This window comes from Leucoraja erinacea, chromosome 26 (genome assembly GCF_028641065.1).
Source record: "Leucoraja erinacea ecotype New England chromosome 26, Leri_hhj_1, whole genome shotgun sequence".
Classification (NCBI taxonomy): Eukaryota; Metazoa; Chordata; class Chondrichthyes; order Rajiformes; family Rajidae; genus Leucoraja; species Leucoraja erinaceus.
In genome coordinates this window covers 30926744-30944658 of record NC_073402.1, presented here as the reverse complement: position 1 = coordinate 30944658, position 17915 = coordinate 30926744, and the positions used below count along the sequence as shown (strand labels likewise).

The window sequence follows — 17915 nt, the reverse complement described above, 5'->3', positions numbered from 1 at the left end:
AGAACAGATCAGTGTGTCCATATACCATTATATAAATATATACACACACATGAATAAATAAACTGATCAAGTGCAAATAATAGATAATGGGTTATTAATGTTCAGAGTTCAGTGCAGGTGTCAGGGGTTACGGGGAGAAGGCAGGAGAATGGGGTTAGGAGGGAGAGATAGACCAGCCGTGAATGAATGGCGGAGTAGACTGGACGGGCCGAATGGCCTAATCCTGCTCCTGTCACGTATGAAGTCCGTGACAATGATAAGACAAGTTTGGGTGGTCCGGTAGCAAGACAGCAACTCAATATCTATACATATCTATACATTTGTAAATTCCACAAATGTGTCATAAGGAAGGATAGAAATGTCAAAGTGGTTTCAGGGCAGCACGGTGACGCAGTGGGTAGAGTTGCTGCCTCACAGCGCCAGAGGGCCAGGTTCGATCCTGACCTCGGGTGCTGTCTATGTGGAGTTCCCACATCCCAAAGTCGCACGTGCGGGTTTGTAGGTTAATTGGTCCTCTATAAATTGCCCCCTCGTGTGTAGGGAGGGGACGGGAAAGTGGGACAACATAGAACTAGGGTGATCGATGGTCGGCATGGGCCGAAGGGCCTGTTGCCATGCTAGGTTGTTCATCAGCTCTCTACAGACTTCACCGCCCGCTTGGGTTCTGATCCGGGGGGTGTCTGAAGAGTTAACATCTTCCATTCTTTAATTCGGAGTCAGCCGCAGTTTTAACGATGTGATGACTGTGGTAATGCTCTGGAAAGTGATATCGTGGGGCACTGGTTTGGATTGGGGAAATTCTCGCAGGGCCCTGCTTGTGATTTACGGTGTAGGGTTTAATTGTGGGTTACTAGTGCCAACACCGTTAACAATCGAACTGTGCGACTCGCTGGAATGTCGAGAGCTTGTCTCAGTTACACAAGGATTGTGGACATTAATCTTGCAAAATGCACAACTACAGTTGTGCTGAAGAAACATAGAAACATAGACACATAGAATTAGGTACAGGAGTAGAGGCCATTCGGCCCTTCGAGCCTGCACCGCCATTCAATATGATCATGGCTGATCATCCAGCTCAGTATCCCGTACCCGCCTTCTCTCCATCCCCCCGATCCCTTTAGCCACAAGGGCCACATCTAACTCCCTCTTACATATAACCAATGAACTGTGGCCTCAACTACCCTCTGTGGCAGAGAGTTCCAGAGATTCACCACTCTCTGTGTGAAAAAAAGTTCTCCTCATCTCTGTTTTAAAGGATTTCCCCCTTATCCTTAAGCTGTGACCCCTTGTCCTGGACTTCCCCAGGGGTGGATTGGACTTGAAGCCCTTCTGTGGGTGAGGTGGTGTCTCCATGCAATGCAGTGAAATACACTCCCTGGCATTTGTGTTTCAGAAGGAACTGCAGATGCTGGAAAAATCGAAGGTAGATAAAAATGCTGGAGAAACTCAGTGGGTGAGGCGAAGGAGCGAAGGAATAGGTGACGTTTCGGGTCTGAAGAAGGGTCTCGACCAGAAACGTCACCTATTCCTTCGCTCCATAGATGAAAGACTCACGAAAGAAGGAATGGGTGACGTTTCGGGTGGAGACCCTTTTTCAGTCGGTAGAGTTGCTGGGTTTGATCCTGACTACAGGTGCTGTCTGTATGGAGTTTGCACCATCTCCCTGTGACCATGTGGGTTTTCTCCGGGTGCTCCGGTTTCCTCCCACACTCCAAAGGCATGCAGGTTTGTGGGTTAATTGCCTTCGGAAAAAATTGTAAATTGTCCCTGGAGTGAGTGAGTGTAAGTGTTTGTGGGGATCGCTGGGCAGTGCGGGCTCGGTGGGCTGAAGGGCCTCCTTCCATCCTGTATTCTTGAACTAAACTGCTCCTCTCTCAAAACCATCCCAGTTCACCACATCTTTCTGCCCAATGAGTTCTCCCCAAAGGACTTCCATCTTGGAACTACCTCCTTGAATCCCACCACCAAATCTCTCCTAGTCAATGTGTTGTGATATAATCTCCATTGCACAGTTCCTTGAGCATCTTCTCCTTTGATCTGTCCTTTTCACACCTTGCCCTTCCACATATCTCTAGTTTCCCTCTCTTGCTCTGTCTGAAGAAGGGTCTCGACCCGAAACGTCACCCATTCCTTCCCTCCAGAGATGCTGCCTGACCCGCTGAGTTACTCCAGCACTTTGTGTCTATCTTCGGTGTAAACCAGCATCTGCAGTTCCTTCCTACACATTTTGTGAGATACGTATGAGGAAGCTCAGTTAATCCTCGCCATCGTTGATTTCAGACGCTGGAAGGCCATGTTTCAGCGGTATTAGACACTGGTGAGGCCACATTTAGACTATTGTGTTCATTTCTGGGCACCATGTTATAGGAAAGATGTTGTCAATCTGGAAAGGGCATAAGGAATATTTACAAGCACGTTGCCAGGCTGAGCTCTAGGGCAGGCCAGGACTTTATTCCATGGAGCACAGGAGGATGAGGGTGATCTTATAGAGGTGTACAAAATCATGAATGGAATAGATCGGGTTGATGCCCATTTTACACAGAGTCGGGGAACCAGGAACCAGAGGACATAAGTTTAAGTTCCTAGACTAGGGGGTCGGCAACCTACAGCCCAGGGGCCAGATGCGGCCCAGGGGCCGGATGCGGCCCGTTAACCCGAAATCAGCCGGCCCGCAGGCGTTTTTTTTTTTTTCAATTAGTTTTTGCGACCTAGCCGCTACAGCCAGTCCTGGGGCAAGCGAGGGATCTGGCCGCTACAGCCAGTCCCGGGGCATGCATGCAACCTGCGAACTGCAGCTAGATCCACGGCAGGCTAGGGATCTGGGAATTGCAGAAAAATAATTGAAAAACACGTGAAAACGACACCAAGTGTCACACTAGTTAGTATGATTTTTAGTATGTATTATTACTAATTTAGACAATAGGTGCAGGAGAAGGCCATTCGGCCCTACAATGTGATCATGGCTGATCATCCCCAATCTGTACCCCGTTCCTGCCTTCTCCCCATATAGAAACATAGAAACATAGAAATTAGGTGCAGGAGTAGGCCATTCGGCCCTTCGAGCCTGCACCGCCATTCAATATGATCATGGCCGATCATCCAACTCAGTATCCCGTACCTGCCTTCTCTCCATACCCTCTGATCCCCTTAGCCAGAAGGGCCACATCTAACTCCCTCTTAAATATAGCCAATGAACAGGCCTCGACTACCCTCTGTGGCAGAGAGTTCCAGAGATTCACCACTCTCTGTGTGAAAAAAGTTCTTCTCATCTCGGTTTTAAAGGATTTCCCCCTTATCCTTAAGCTGTGACCCCCTGTCCTGGACTTCCCCAACATTGGGAACAATCTTCCTGCATCTAGCCTGTCCAACCCCTTAAGAATTTTGTAAGTTTCTATAATCCCCTATATCCCCTATAATCCCTACTATATCCCCTGACTCCACTATTTTTAAGAGCCCTATCTAGCTCTTTCTTGAGTTAGTATATTTAGTTAGTATATTACCTCTATTTATTAACTATGGCGATAGATGTGGCCTGCCAACCGGTCACACACGTGACTCCTGGTCCTGATGCAGAACAAGGGTGCCGACCCCTGCCCTAGACGCTCCCATTACAGGAAGCATCCTCCTCATCTATTCTACATTGTACAATGTATCTTGGATCCAATTTTCTTTGTTAAAACAAGCCATGTTAACTGATGACACCAGAGGTAATGGCTTCCTGGACTCTACTGACAGATGTTCATACTGTAATTGATATGGGCAGAATTAGGCCATTCGGCCCATCAAGTCTACTCCGCCATTCAATCATGGTTGATCTATCTCTCTCCCCCCCCAACCCCTTCTCCTGCCTTCTCCCCATCGCCCCTGGCATCAGATGTTTGTACACATCTGCCGCTGGTTTCCAGTCTGACATCTGCAATGTTTGCCAGCCCAGAAACCTCACTGAGTGACAAATTAGACACAAGGAACTGCAGACGCTAGATTGCAAAAAAAAAGACACAAAATGCTGGAGTAACTCAGGGTCAGGCAGCATTTCTGGAGAACTAGGAAAATGTAATCTATCCATGTTCTCCACAGGTGTTGCCTGACCCGCTGAGTTACTCCAGCACTCTGTGAAACATCACCTATCCATGTTCTCCACATATGCTGCCTGACCTGCTGAGTTACTCCAGCACTCTGTGAAACGTCACCTATCCATGTTCTCCACATATGCTGCCTGACCCACTGAGTTACTCCAGCTCTGAGTTACTGTTCTCAGCACTTACTCCAGTGAAACGTCACCTATCCATGTTCTCCACATATGCTGCCTGACCCGCTGAGTTACTCCAGCACTCTGTGAAACGTCACCTATCCATGTTCTCCACATCTGCTGCCTGACCCGCTGAGTTATGGTGCAGCAGCATCTATGGAGCTAAGGAAATAGGCAACATTTTGGGCCGAAATCCTTCTGGAAATAGGCAACGTTTCGGGCCGAAACCCTTACGGGTTTTGGCCTGAAACGTTGCCTATTTCCTTAGTCCATAGTGCTGCCAGACCCGCTGAGACTCCAGCACTCTGTGAAACGTTATCCATGTTCTCCACAGATGCTGCCGGACCCGGAGTTACTCCAGACTCTGTGAAATGTCACCAATCCATGTTCTTCACAGCTGCTGCCTGACCTGCTGAGTTACTCCAGCACTCTGTTAAACGTCACCTATCCATGTTCTCCACAGATGCTGCCTGACCCGCTGAGTTACTCCAGTACTCTGTGAAACGTCACCTATCCATGTTCTCCACAGATGCTGCCTGACCCGCTGAGTTACTCCAGCACTCTGTGAAATGTCACCAATCCATGTTCTCCACAGATGCTCCCTGCCCCGCTCTCTTCCGCCATCACTCTGTGAAACGTCACCTATCCATGTTCTCCACAGATGCTGCCTGCCCCGCCGCTGAGTTACTCCAGCACTCTGTGAAACGTCACCTATCCATGTTCTCCACAGAGGCTGCCTGACCCGCTGAGTTACTCCAGCACTCTGTGAAACGTCACCTATCCATGTTCTCCACAGATGCTGCCTGACCCGCTGAGTTACTCCAGCACTCTGTTTCTTTTTGTAAAGTTGCAAATTCAGGGTCTACAAGACTTATCCCCCTTTTTAAAAAAATGTTCATTTATGAAGAAATAACTGAACAGCAGTCCCGACCTGAAACGTCACCTATCCAATGATACTGCTTGGTGCACTGTTACTCCAGCACACTTTGTCGTTTTTTTTTTGTTGTAAACCAGCATCTGCAGTTCCTTGTTTCTGCAACTTAATAGCAGATTTGTATAAATGGTGTTTTGGCTTCTGGCCTGTTGCATGCTTTCAGTAAAGTTCCAGCGGGACTTTTAACGTTGGATTAAGAGGCGCGGGGGGGGTTGTGTCAGAGGAGGGATTGGCCGGTAACATCAAGGGAGTTTTCACTAAACGTATATAAACAGCGAAAGGACTGTCGGAAGAAGGGTGAGTCTGATGAAGGATTAAAAAGCAGATCTTGTAGAGTCGGAGGGAATGAGGCTGGGCCTGATGCCAGAGGAATGCAGCATTGTAAATGTTCCACTCTTATGAGTAATAAAAATTAAATTAGGAACAGGCCGCTTGGCCATTGATCGCGCTCTGTTATTCAATAAGGTCGGCACGGTGGCGCAGCGGTAGAGTTGCTGCCTCACAGCACCCGAGATGCGCGTTCGATCCTGACTACGGGCGCTGTCTGTACGGAGTTTGCATGTTCTCCCCATGGACCTGCGTGGGTTTTGTCCAGGTGCTCCGGTTTCCTCCCTCATCCCAATGACATGCAAATTCGTAGGTTAATTGGCTTCTGTAAATGGTGTGTGTGTGTGTGTGTGCGCGTGTGTGTGTGTGTGTGTGTGTGTGTGTGTGTGTGTGTGTGTGTGTGTGTGTGTGTGTGTGTGTGCGGCTGGGGACATTACCCCTGCTCACCCTCTCACCGGTCTTTGCTCCTCACAGCCGACATCTCCAGCGGCTTCACCCCGGTTACAATGAGCGTTGAACGTTTGGGTGGATTCAAGTTCTAGGAGCAGAATTAGGCCATTTTGTGGACGATCGGCCATGATCACATTGAATGGCGGTGCTGGCGTGAAGGGCCGAATGGCCTACTCCTGCACCTGTTGTCTATCGGCCCATCAAGTCTACTCCGCCATTCAATCATGGCTGATCTATCCTTCCCTCTCAACCCCATTCTCCTGTCTTCTCCCCGTAACCCTGACACCCTAACCACTAACCTGACAATCTTCACCTTAAGAATAAGGAGTAAGCCATTTAGAACGGAGACGAGGAAACACTTTTTCCTCACAGAGAGTGGTGAGTGTGTGGAATTCTCTGCCTCAGAGGGCGGTGGAGGCCGGTTCTCTGGATACTTTCAAGAGAGAGCTGGATAAGGCTCTTAAAAATAGCGGAGTCGGGGGATATGGGGAGAAGGCAGGAACGGGGTACTGATTGGGGATGATCAGCCGTGATCACATTGAATGGCGGTGCTGGCTGGAAGGGCCGAATGGCCTACTCCTGCACCTATTGTCTATTGACTCCTCTATGAGATCTCCCTCAAGCCTCATTCAAGATACAAGATACATTTAATTGTCATTTGGACCCCTTGAGGTCCAAACGAAATGCCGTTTCTGCAGCCATACATTACAAACACATAGACCCAAGACACAACATAATTTAAACATAAACATCCATCACATCGCTGTGATGGAAGGCCAAAATAAACTTATCACTGTCTCTCTTTCCCCCCCCCCCCCCCCCCCCGATGTCAGAGCAGGTTAGATTTCCCTTGAACTTAAATCCACGGAGTTGCTAAAATCCAATGTTGGTGTCTCTCCTGATCTACCTGCTTCACTTTAGTCTGCGGCCACTCGCCACAGAGCCACCTGCTTCATCAATCACACCCACCTTCCTTCAACATTCGTGGGAAGGAACTGCAGGTGCTGCTTTCAACCGAAGATAGACACATAAAAGCTGGAGTAACTACCCCAATGACTTGCCCTCTACAGCCATTTGTGACAAAGATTCACTAAACTCTGACTAAAGAAATTCACGCTCACATCCCCTGTAAAGGACATCCTTTAATTCTGAAGCTGTGCCCTCTGGTCCTGGACTCTCCCAGTAGACGCCCTGTGGTCTGCCAAAAACTATTTCCCCCCCCGAGAATTTGATGCATTTCTTGGTCATCATCCTCGATAAGTGTTCACAGTTTTGTGATCTCGCCCACTGAGAGTTGTCTTGAGGCCCATTATTTTGGAAAGGAGCTAAACCACAAGCTTACAAAGGCATGACCCTCTCACTGTGAAACTGTGCACAGAATCTACAGGGCCCTGACTGTCACAGCTGCGTAGAACCTCACCACCATCTGAGTTACTCCAGCACTCTGTGAAACGTCACTTATCCATGTTTCCCCACAGATGCTGCCTGACCCGCTGAGTTACTCCAGCACTCTGTGAAACGTCACCTATCCATGTTCTCCACAGATGCTGCCTGACTCGCTGAGTTACTCCAGCACTCTGTGAAACGTCACTTATCCATGTTCTCCACAGATGCTGCCTGACCCGCTGAGTTACTCCAGCACTCTGTGAAACGTCACCTATCCATGTTCTCCACAGATGCTGCCTGACCCGCTGAGTTACTCCAGCACTCTGTGAAACGTCACCTATCCATGTTCTCCACAGATGCTGCCTGACCCGCTGAGTTACTCCAGCACTCTGTGAAACGTCACCTATCCATGTTCTCCACAGATGCTGCCTGACCCGCTGAGTTATGGTGCAGCAGCATCTATGGAGCTAAGGAAATAGGCAACGTTTTGGGCCGAAACCCTTCTGGAAATGGGCAACGTTTCGGGCCGAAACCCGGAAGGGTTTCGACCCGAAACGTTACCTATTTCCTTAGCTCCATAGATGCTGCCTGACCCGCTGAGTTACTCCAGCACTCTGTGAAACGTCACCTATCCATGTTCCCTACAGATGCTGCCTGACCCTATCCATGTTCTCCACAGAGTTACTGAGTTACTCCAGCACTCTGTGTCTTATTTTTTGTCGGGCCCCTTCTTCAGACTGATTTTTTGGGGGAGGGGGGTTAGAAAGCTGAAGAAAGAAGGGGAGAAATCAACTTGGACATATCCATGTTCTCCAGAGTTAGACACAAAATGCTGCAGTAACTCAGCGGGACAGGGATCATCTCTGGAGAGAAGGAGTGGGTGACGTTTCAGGTTGAGACCCTTCCTCAGACGAGGTAAATCTCCAGAGATGCTGCCTGACCCGCTGAGTTACTCCAGCACTTTTTGTCTTGTAAACCAGCACCTGCAGTTCCTTGTGTCCACATGGACATGTCCATGTTCAAGAGGTTCATCTGCAGACTGCCATCCGTGTTTCCGAACCTTCTGTTAATGAAGTTCTTCTGAAGTGTAAATGGTGGCCGCGCTGTATAATAAGCCCGTGTCAACCTGCATAGTCAGTGTGCCTAGTTACTGGATGGTCTGTGCTTCCGTGGTGTAGATTGAAGGGTGATTATTGCCACCATGTTAACCTCCAAACCTGTTCATCTTTGGAGTGTGGGAGGAAACCGGAGCACCCGGAGAAAACCCACGCAGGTCACGGGGAGAACGTGCAAACTCCGTACAGAGAGCACCCGTAGTCAGGATCGAACCCGGGTCTCTGGCGACTCTACCGCTGCACCACCCAAATGCCCCAGCCCCACTTAGGAAACCTGAACGGAAACCTCTGGAGACTTTGCGCCCCACCCAAGGTTTCCGTGCGGTTCCCGGAGGTTGCAGGTGGTTGCCGGAGGTTGCAGGTAGTGGAAGCAGGTAGGGAGACTGACAAAAACCTCCGGGAACCGCACGGAAACCTTGGGTGGGGCGCAAAGTCTCCAGAGGTTTCCGTTCAGGTTTCCTAAGTGGGGCAGGGGCATTACACTGTGGCCTGTTTACCAAGTCACAGTTTCCCAGCCCGGAAGAGATGATTTAAAGAATCAACAGTAAAGTTGCTTCTCAATTATCCCATTGAAGTTCGCCCTCGATCTTCAGGCAACAGATGACTATCTGAACATCTGGAACAATTCTCCATTTATCTCTTCCTTGCGATCGGCCCATCAAACAGTCAGAGTTTTGGGCCCTGACTCCAAGTGGTGGAGTTACATCACAAGCCTTTAGTGCAGTCTCTATTTCCTTAGTTGAGAATCCTGTTTTATCACCGCTAAACCTTTGGCAATTTGAAATGATAATTTCTCTTGAGGCGTTCAAGGAGGAACTGCAGATGCTGGAAAATCGAAAGGTACACAAAAAAGCTGGCGAAACTCAGCTGGGGTGCAGCAGCAGCATCTATGGAGCGAAGGAAATAGGCAACGTTTCGGGCCGAAACCCTTCTCTTAAGGCATTGCTTTCTGAAAGTTTTACTCCAGTTGTAGAACTTCAGTCAAGGGCAGACACAGGTGGTGGTGAATCTGTGGAATTCATTGCCACAGACGGCTGTGGAGGCCAAAGCAGAGCGATATTTTTAAGGCGGAGATAGATAGATTCTTGTCTAAGAAGGAACTGCAGATGCTGGAAAATCGAAGGTAGACAAAAAAGCTGGAGAAACTCAGCGGGTGCAGCAGCATCTATGGAGCGAAGGAAATAGGCAACGTTTCGGGACGAAACCCTTCCGGGTTTCGGCCCGAAACGTTGCCTATTTCCTTGCCTATTTCCTTCCGGGTTTTGGCCCGAAACGTTGCCTATTTCCTTAAGGGTATCCCCGAAACGTTGCCTATTTCCTTCCGGGTTTCGGCCCGAAACGTTGCCTATTTCCTTCGCTCCATAGATGCTGCTGCACCCGCTGAGTTTCTCCAGCTTTTTTGTGTACCTTAGATAGATTCCTGGGTAGTACGGGTGTCAGGGGTTATGGGGAGAAGGCAGGAGAATAGGGGTGAGCAGGGAGAGTTCGATCAGCCATGATTGAATGGCGGAGTAGACACTATGGGCCAATCGGTTGAGACATCTCCAGTTCAGCCAACACCTGTGGGTAAGCCCTCTACTGCTGGTGTATGCCCCTCTTGGTGGAAATAGGGACAAATAGTGGCGAGTCTGTTCTTCCACACCTGGAGGCGAGCTTCAGTTGGTGTGGTTTCCAATGGGGCGACACTGGTTAGGGAAGCTGGTACAGGATTTTAAGTTGGGCCGAAGGGCCCACGTTGACAGTCATTTGCAGGCGGGGATCTTGGCTCGTCCAGCCGGCCGGCAGCGTGAGGAATATCACTCGCCGGATGTGAAGTGGAGAGCCAGTGCCAAGATGTACAGAGTGCCTCTCTCCAGCCTGACTTGCTACTAATTGCTTTGGACAAAGTGCAGCCCGGCCTGAATTAAACCTGGAGCGGTTCCAGCTCCGATCTCATTACATCCAAGCAGTCTTATTCCTTGTAATATTAAGAAGAAGGAGTAAGCCATTTACAACGGAGATGAGGAAACACTTTTTCCCTCACAGACAGTGGCGAGTCTGTGGAATTCTCTGCCTCAGAGGGCGGTGGAGGCCGGTTCTCTGGATGCTTTCAAGAGAGAGCTAGATAGGGCTCTTAAAGATAGCGGAGTCAGGGGATATGGGGAGAAGGCAGGAACGGGGTACTGATTGGGGATGATCAGCCATGATCACATTGAATGGCGGTGCTGGCTCGAAGGGCCGAATGGCCTACTCCTGCACCTATTGTCTATTGTCTAGTGACTCCTCTATAAGATCTCCCTCAAGCCTCATTCATAGAAACATAGAAACATAGAAATTAGGTGCAGGAGTAGGCCATTCGGCCCTTCGAGCCTGCACCGCCATTCAATATGATCATGGCTGATCATCCAACTCAGTATCCCGTACCTGCCTTCTCTCCATACCCCCTGATCCCCTTAGCCACAAGGGCCACATCTAACTCCCTCTTAAATATAGCCAATGAACTGTGGCCTCAACTACCCTCTGCGGCAGAGAGTTCCAGAGATTCACCACTCTCTGTGTGAAAAAAGTTCTTTCTCATCTCGGTTTTAAAGGATTTCCCCCTTATCCTTAAGCTGTGACCCTTCAGGTTAGATTTCCCTTGAACGTAAATCCACGGAGTTGCTAAAATCCAATGTTGGTGTCTCTCCTGATCTACCTGCTTCACTTTAGTCTGCGGCCACTCGCCACAGAGCCACCTGCTTCATCAATCACATCCACCTTCCTTCAACATTCGTGGGAAGGAACTGCAGGTTCTGCTTTCAACCGAAGATAGACACATAAAAGCTGGAGTAACTCAGCGGGACAGGCAGCATCTCCGGGGGGAAGAAATGGGTCACGTCTCAGGTCGAGACCCTTCTTCAGACTGAGCTTCAGGGGCAAAGGGAAACGAGGGATATAGACGGTGATGTAGTGAGATATAGAACAAATAAATGAAAGATATAGATTGTGAGTGTGTTTGTTGTCTCGTTGTCTGTAACTCGTTCTCACCGAGTCCACGGCTTACAACGGCCTGTCCCCTTTATCATTGCTACTTTTTTGCAAATCTTTCATTTATAGGACTGAGTGTATGTGGCTGAGTGTACGTGTAACTGCGTGCGTGCGTGAGTGTGTGTGCTTGCTTGTATCTGAGTGTGTGTGTGTAAGCTTGCATGAATCTGAGTGTATGTGTGTGGACGCGTGTGTGTACGTGTGTTTGTGCATGTGGAAGCGTGTGTAGCGTGTGTGCGTGTGAGCATGTGTAAGTGCGTGTGTGTGCATGTGTAAGCGTGTGTGCGTGCATGTGTGTGTGTGTAAGCGTGTGCGTGCGTGCACGTATGTGCGCGTTTGTGCATGTGTGAGCGTGCGTGCGTAAGCGTGTTTGCATGCGTGCGTGCATGTATGTGCGTGTTTGTGCATGTGTGAGCGTGCGTAAGCGTGTGCGTGCGTGTGTGTGCGTGCATGTGTGAGCGTGCGGGTGAGCATGTGTAAGCGTGTTTGCATGCATGTGTGCATGTATGTGCGTGTTTGTGCATGTGAGCGTGCGTGCGTAAGCGTGTTTGCATGCGTGCGTGTGTGTATGCATGTATGAGCGTGTGTGTGCATGTGCGTGTGAGCGTGTGTAAGCGTGTTTGTGTGTGCGTGCATGTGTGTGCGTGTGCGCGTGTCTGCTCCAGCCGGGCTGTGGTGAGGTGATCGGCTGTAGTGGGGGCTATTTCACCACTGCTCCACATCCAGATGTGTGACACATCTGCACGCTGCTCCCTGCACCGAGCAACAATGATCCACACACCCCTGGGAGCGGCTGTAAACCTGCCTGCATCTCCAGCCAGATGTTGGCTGTATTTATGATTCGTCACATTTCCAGCTGTGCTTTGCATGAGGGGGAGGGAGGGAGGGGGAGGGAGAGTGAAGAAGGAGGAGGAGAGAGAGAGAGAAAAGGGGGGGGAAGAGGATAAGGGAGAGAGAGAGGAGGATAAGGGTGGGAGGGGGGGGAGAGAAGAGAGGGGAGCGGGCAGGGGGAGAGAGAGGGGGAGGAGAGAAGAAAGGAATGGGCATAGGAGGTCGGAGAGAGGCAGAGGGTGGGGGAGGGATGGGGAGCCGAGATTTCTGTGTGACAGTTGCCCGGCACTTGAATTACAATTGCAGAGTTGATGACGCTATCAGGAGGAGTCAGTGAGGAACTGCTGACAGGAAGGTGCCCAGGTCTAGTCCATTACCTGCCTGGGTCTGCGGTGACTAGCCGTCTGAGCTACAGCTGATCGGTGTGTGTGTCTGTGTGTGTCAGGATCTGTGGAGGAAGCTTTGCCAGGAGCTCTGTGAAATATACAATGTGGCCAGCGGTTTACTATTTGAAAGGTAATGCCGACTCCGCTCATTCTAAGTCTTTCGTTTTTAAAAGCTTTTTTTTATTTGGGTCGATTTTGTTAATTGTACTGTTCCAATAACTCGTGTCAGTCCCAGTGTTAACCATTTAGGTTCTGGTAAAGGCACTAAGATAACTTTGGCATTAGTACAGAACATAAAACAGTGCAGACAGATGCTGCCTGACCTGCTGCGGTAAATCCCTGTCCCACTGTACGAGTTCATTCCAAGAGCTCTCTCGAGTTTAAAATCAAAATCAAATTCGTGGTAAGCACGGAGAATGAACGTAGCGGGTACGTCGGAGCTCGGGGACGTCTATTAGCGGCTCGTAACGCTAACGGCGGGTACTCGGGAAGACTCGCTAACGGCAGGTAAGCACGGGAAGACTCGTGAAGATTTTTCAACAGGTTGAAAAATGTCCACGAGAGCCCCGAGTACCGACGAGTGGCCATTACCGTAAATCTCCGAGTTCAAATCAGGGCAAACTCGGGAGAGAGCTCTTGGAATGAACTCGTACCGTGGGACAGGGGTTTTACTCCAGCATTCTGTGTCCATTCCGCTGTTCAATCATGGCTGGTCTATCTTTCCCTCTCAACCCCTGTCCAGGGGCCACAGGTTTAAGAATAAGGGGTTAGCCATTTAGGACGGAGATGAAGAAAACCTTTTTCACACAGAGAGTGGTGAGTCTGCGGAATTCTCTGCCTCAGAGGGCGGTGGAGGCCGGTTCTCTGGATGCTTTCAAGAGGGAGCTAGATAGGGCTCTTAAAGATAGCAGAGTCAGGGGATATGGGGAGAAGGCAGGAACGGGGTACTGATTGGGGATGATCAGCCATGATCACGGTGAATGGCGGTGCTGGCTCGAAGGGCCGAATGGCCTACTCCTGCACCTATTGCCTATTCTCCTGCCTTCTACACGTAAGCTTTGACATCCTGTTATCGGGCAACTGAACCATCCTACCACAGCTAGAGAGCGGTCCTGAACTACTATCTAACTCTTTTAAGACCCTCAGACTACGTTTGATCGGACTTTGCTGGCTTTACCCTGCACTAAACATTATTCATGTTATTCCCATTGTCACGGGACTGCAGATGTTGGTTGAATCTGTAGATAGACACAAAACGTTGCAGTAACTCAGCGGGACAGGCAGCGTCTCTGGAGAGAAGGAATGGGTGATGTTTCGGGTCGAGACCCTTCTTCTGTCTGAAACTTCACCCATTCCTTCCCTCCAGAGATGCTGCCTGTTCCACAGAGTCACTCCAGCCTTTTGTGTCTATATACCCTTTATCCTGTATCTGTACACTGTGGACGGCTCGATTGTAATCATGTATTGTCTTTCCGCTGACTGGTTAGCACGCAACAGAAGCTTTTCACTGTACCTCGGTACACGTGACAATAAACTAAACTAAACTCAACTCATCCTTACTAGAGACTGTTAAAACAATCTGTAGCCTGACATTGAACAAAGAGTAATCTTTGGTACAAAGTGCAGGAGTAACTCAGCGGGTCAGGCAGCATCTATGGAGAACATGGATAGGTGACGTTTCACAGAGTGCTGGAGTAACTTAGCGGGTCAGGCAGCTTCTGTGGAGAACATGGATAGGTGACGTTTCACAGAGTGCTGGAGTAACTCAGCGGGTGCAGGCAGCATCTATGGAGCTAAGGAAATAGGCAATGTTTCGGGCAGAAACCCGCAAGGGTTTCGGCCCGAAACGTTGCCTATTTCCAGAAGGATTTCGGCCCGAAAAGTTGCCTATTTCCTTAGCTCCATAGATGCTGCTGCACCATAACTCAGTGGGTCAGGCAGCATCTGTGGAGAACATGTATAGGTGACGTTTCACAGAGTGCTGGAGTAACTCAGCGGGTCAGGCAGCATCTGTGGAGAACATGGATAGGTGACGTTTCACAGAGTGCTGGAGTAACTCAGCGGGTCAGGCAGCATCTGTGGAGAACATGGATAGGTGCCGTTTCACAGAGTGCTGGAGTAACTCAGCGGGTCAGGCAGCATCTGTGGAGAACATGGATAGGTGACGTTTCGGGTCAGGTCCCTTCTTAAGAAAGTCTGAAACGTGACCAACCCATGTTCTCCAGAGATGCTGTCTGGCCCACAAAATTACTCCAGCGCTTTGAGTTCTTCTTTTGTAAACCAGCATCTGCAGTTCCTCATTTCTACAGGATGCCAAGTGTAGGGTGAATTTACTGACTCTGTGACCCAGGGTTGGGGAACCAGGAACCAGAGGGTATAGGTTTTAAATTGAGAGGGGGAAGGGCCTGTCCCACTTGGGCGCGTGGTGTCGCGCGCGTGGCGTGTGGCGAGGCGTGGTGGCGTATGCAGTGATATGCGGTGCCTCAGGATGTTGGAATGCACAAAATCCTTGCTCGCCACGTGGTTGCGTATGCCTTGCGCACGCTGACGTTCTGACGGCGTACGTGTAGCGTGTGGTGGCGCACGAACGTTGTCTATGCCAATTTATTATGCGCCACGAGCGTCAACGTTCGTAACCATGCGCCGCCCGGACACCGTCGGCACGTCGTTTGCGCGTCATTTGAGCGCCGCACCACGTGCCCGCCCGGGTATAAAGCCAGCGCAGTTTTGAAATGTTTTCACTGGGAGAATCCTCGCCACGGAGATCGGACTAAATACGAACGACATTGCAAATGGCTCCCGAAAGAAGCGGCGCCCTCAAGAGCACTTGGCGCGCGACTGTCGTACCGCTAGACGGTTTTCACGCGACTCGTACGTCAGTCACTGCCGGCCAAGTACGACTGGCCCTGAAAGGTTCAATAGGAACCTGAGGGGCAACTTTTTCTCTCAGAGAGTGGAACAAGCTGCCAGAGTAGGTAGTTGAGGCAGGTACTATACTGGGGTCACCATTGTACCTCCCACATGTAGTTTAGTTTAGAGATACAGCACGTAAACAGGCCCTTCGGCCCACCGAGTCTGCGCTGGCCAGCGATCCCCGCCAATTAACCTGCAAACCCGCTCCTCTTTGGAGTGTTGGTGGAAACCGGAGCACCCGGAGAAAACCCACGCAGGTCACGGGGAGAACGTGCAAACTCCACACAGATAGTATCCATAGTCGGGATCGAACCCGGGTCTATGGCACTGTGAGGCAGCAACTCTACCGCTGAGAATGGTGCAGAGAAAGTAATTTAAAGTTGCGAGGGACTTTTATGCATTGAAAACCTCTGCCGGGACATGTGGGAATGTTGACTCTCGGCAGACATAAAGAGCTGGAGGAACTCAGCGGAACTGGCAGCATCGGAAGAAGGGTCTCGACCCGAAGCGTCACCCATTCCTTCTCTCCAGAGATGCTGCCTTGTCCCGCTGAGTTACTCCAGCTTTTGTGTTTTTCTTCGGTTTAAACCAGCACCTGCAGTTACTTCCTACAGGTAATGTTGACTGTCACGGCAACATGGTTCCATGCTTCACTGTCTGGCAATCCTTGGTTTCACTCTCAAGACTATATTTGCCTGTGTTCTCCCTCCCTTACTAATGGTGCATTAATGTGGAACCAGCCCCGTGTTGCACTTTACATCTGACAGCTTCATTGTGAAAGTCACTCAATTCACAGAGTGTAGCATCTAATGGCAAACACAAGTGTGTGTGTGTGTGTGTGTGGAGTGTGTGTGTGGAGTGTGTGTGTGGAGTGTGTGTGTGGAGTGTGTGTGTGTGTGTGTGTGTGTGTGTGTGTGTGTGTGTGTGTGTGTGTGTGTGTGTGTGCGCGCCTTTATCTGAGTGTGTGTGTGTGTGTGCCTGAGTGTGAGTGTGGAGTGTGTGTGTGTGTGTGTGCGTGTGTGCGCGCGCCTTTATCTGAGTGTGTGCGCACGCGCCTTTATCGAACCCGGGTCTCTGGCGCCGTGAGGCTCTCTACTGCTGCGCTGCCCCATCTGTTTAAACCTAATGCAGATACTTTGTTTTGAAACCACCTGTTTTATCCAAAGACCTGTCAGTGTGAGTCTGCACAGATTCTGTGCTAACATGAGGACTGCAATGTAAACTCCAGGCTCCAAATAGGCCCCAAACCTTCTCCTTTACTGAGTGCTGTGTTTACATACCTGCTGGGCTGTGGCAAGTAACAATAGTTCTATTGCACGACATTTGACAATAAACGACACTGGACTAACTTCTCTCTCTCACGACGTAACCTTTCAACTTTGTTAGCTTTGTTCTGCTCATTGCAAATCCTTGAAGTTTAGTTTAGTTTAGAGATACAGTGCTGAAACAGGCCATTCGGCCCATCGAGTCCGTACTGACCAGCGATCCCCGCCCATTAACACTATCCTGCACACACTAGGAACAATTTATATTGATGCCAAGCCAATAAACAAGTTCGGTATTCCGACTGCACATGCCCAGGTCATAGGTCACTCCCGATAAACATTCTCGCAACTGTGCTGCTGCGAGTGTACAGGCCTGCGCTTCATCCGTAGTCAGGATTGAACCCGGGTCTCCGGCGCTGCAAGCGCTGTTGAATTGCTACTGGACCGTCCCCGTCCCCTCCCGAGTGTTCCATCCCTGTCCGGGGGCGGCTGGAGATGTCTGGGGTGACCCTGGACTGGCGGGACATTGGCCCGGAGCAGTGGAGTTAGCGCTACTTCTCCGCGCTGGCTGTAATGCTGGGCCCGCCACTGCAGCAGCTACTCGACAGCGCTTGCAGCACCGGAGACCCGGGTTCGATCCTGACTACGGATGAAACGCACGTCTGTATTCATGCAGCAGCACACTCGCCCGGAATGTTTATCGCCAGTGACCTTTGACAACTCCCATGATTCCTTGCATTTTTTCGGAATACCGAACTCGTTTATTAACCTGCGAACCTGCACGTCTTTGGAGCGCGGGAGGAAACCGAAGATCTGGGCGAAAACCCACGCAGGTCACGGGGAGAACGTGCAAACTCCGTACAGACAGCACCCGTAGTCGGGATGGAACCCGGGTCTCTGGCGCTGTGAGGCAGCAGCTCTACCCGCTGCGCCACCGTGCCGAGTGTGTAGGATAGAACCAGTGTACGGAGGATCGTTGGTCGGCTTGGACTCGATGGGCCAAAGGGCCTGTTTCCATGCTGTATCTCTCAATTAAAAGTATCAATAATGGGA

General features: G+C 50.2%; 1 protein-coding gene across 3 annotated transcripts in view; it reads left to right on the top strand.

The window, feature by feature from the left end:
• The window catches only part of LOC129709930 (polycomb protein SCMH1-like), a 76603-nt gene that overhangs the window by 37422 nt on the left and 21266 nt on the right, over positions 1 to 17915 (top strand). The window lies entirely within an intron of this gene.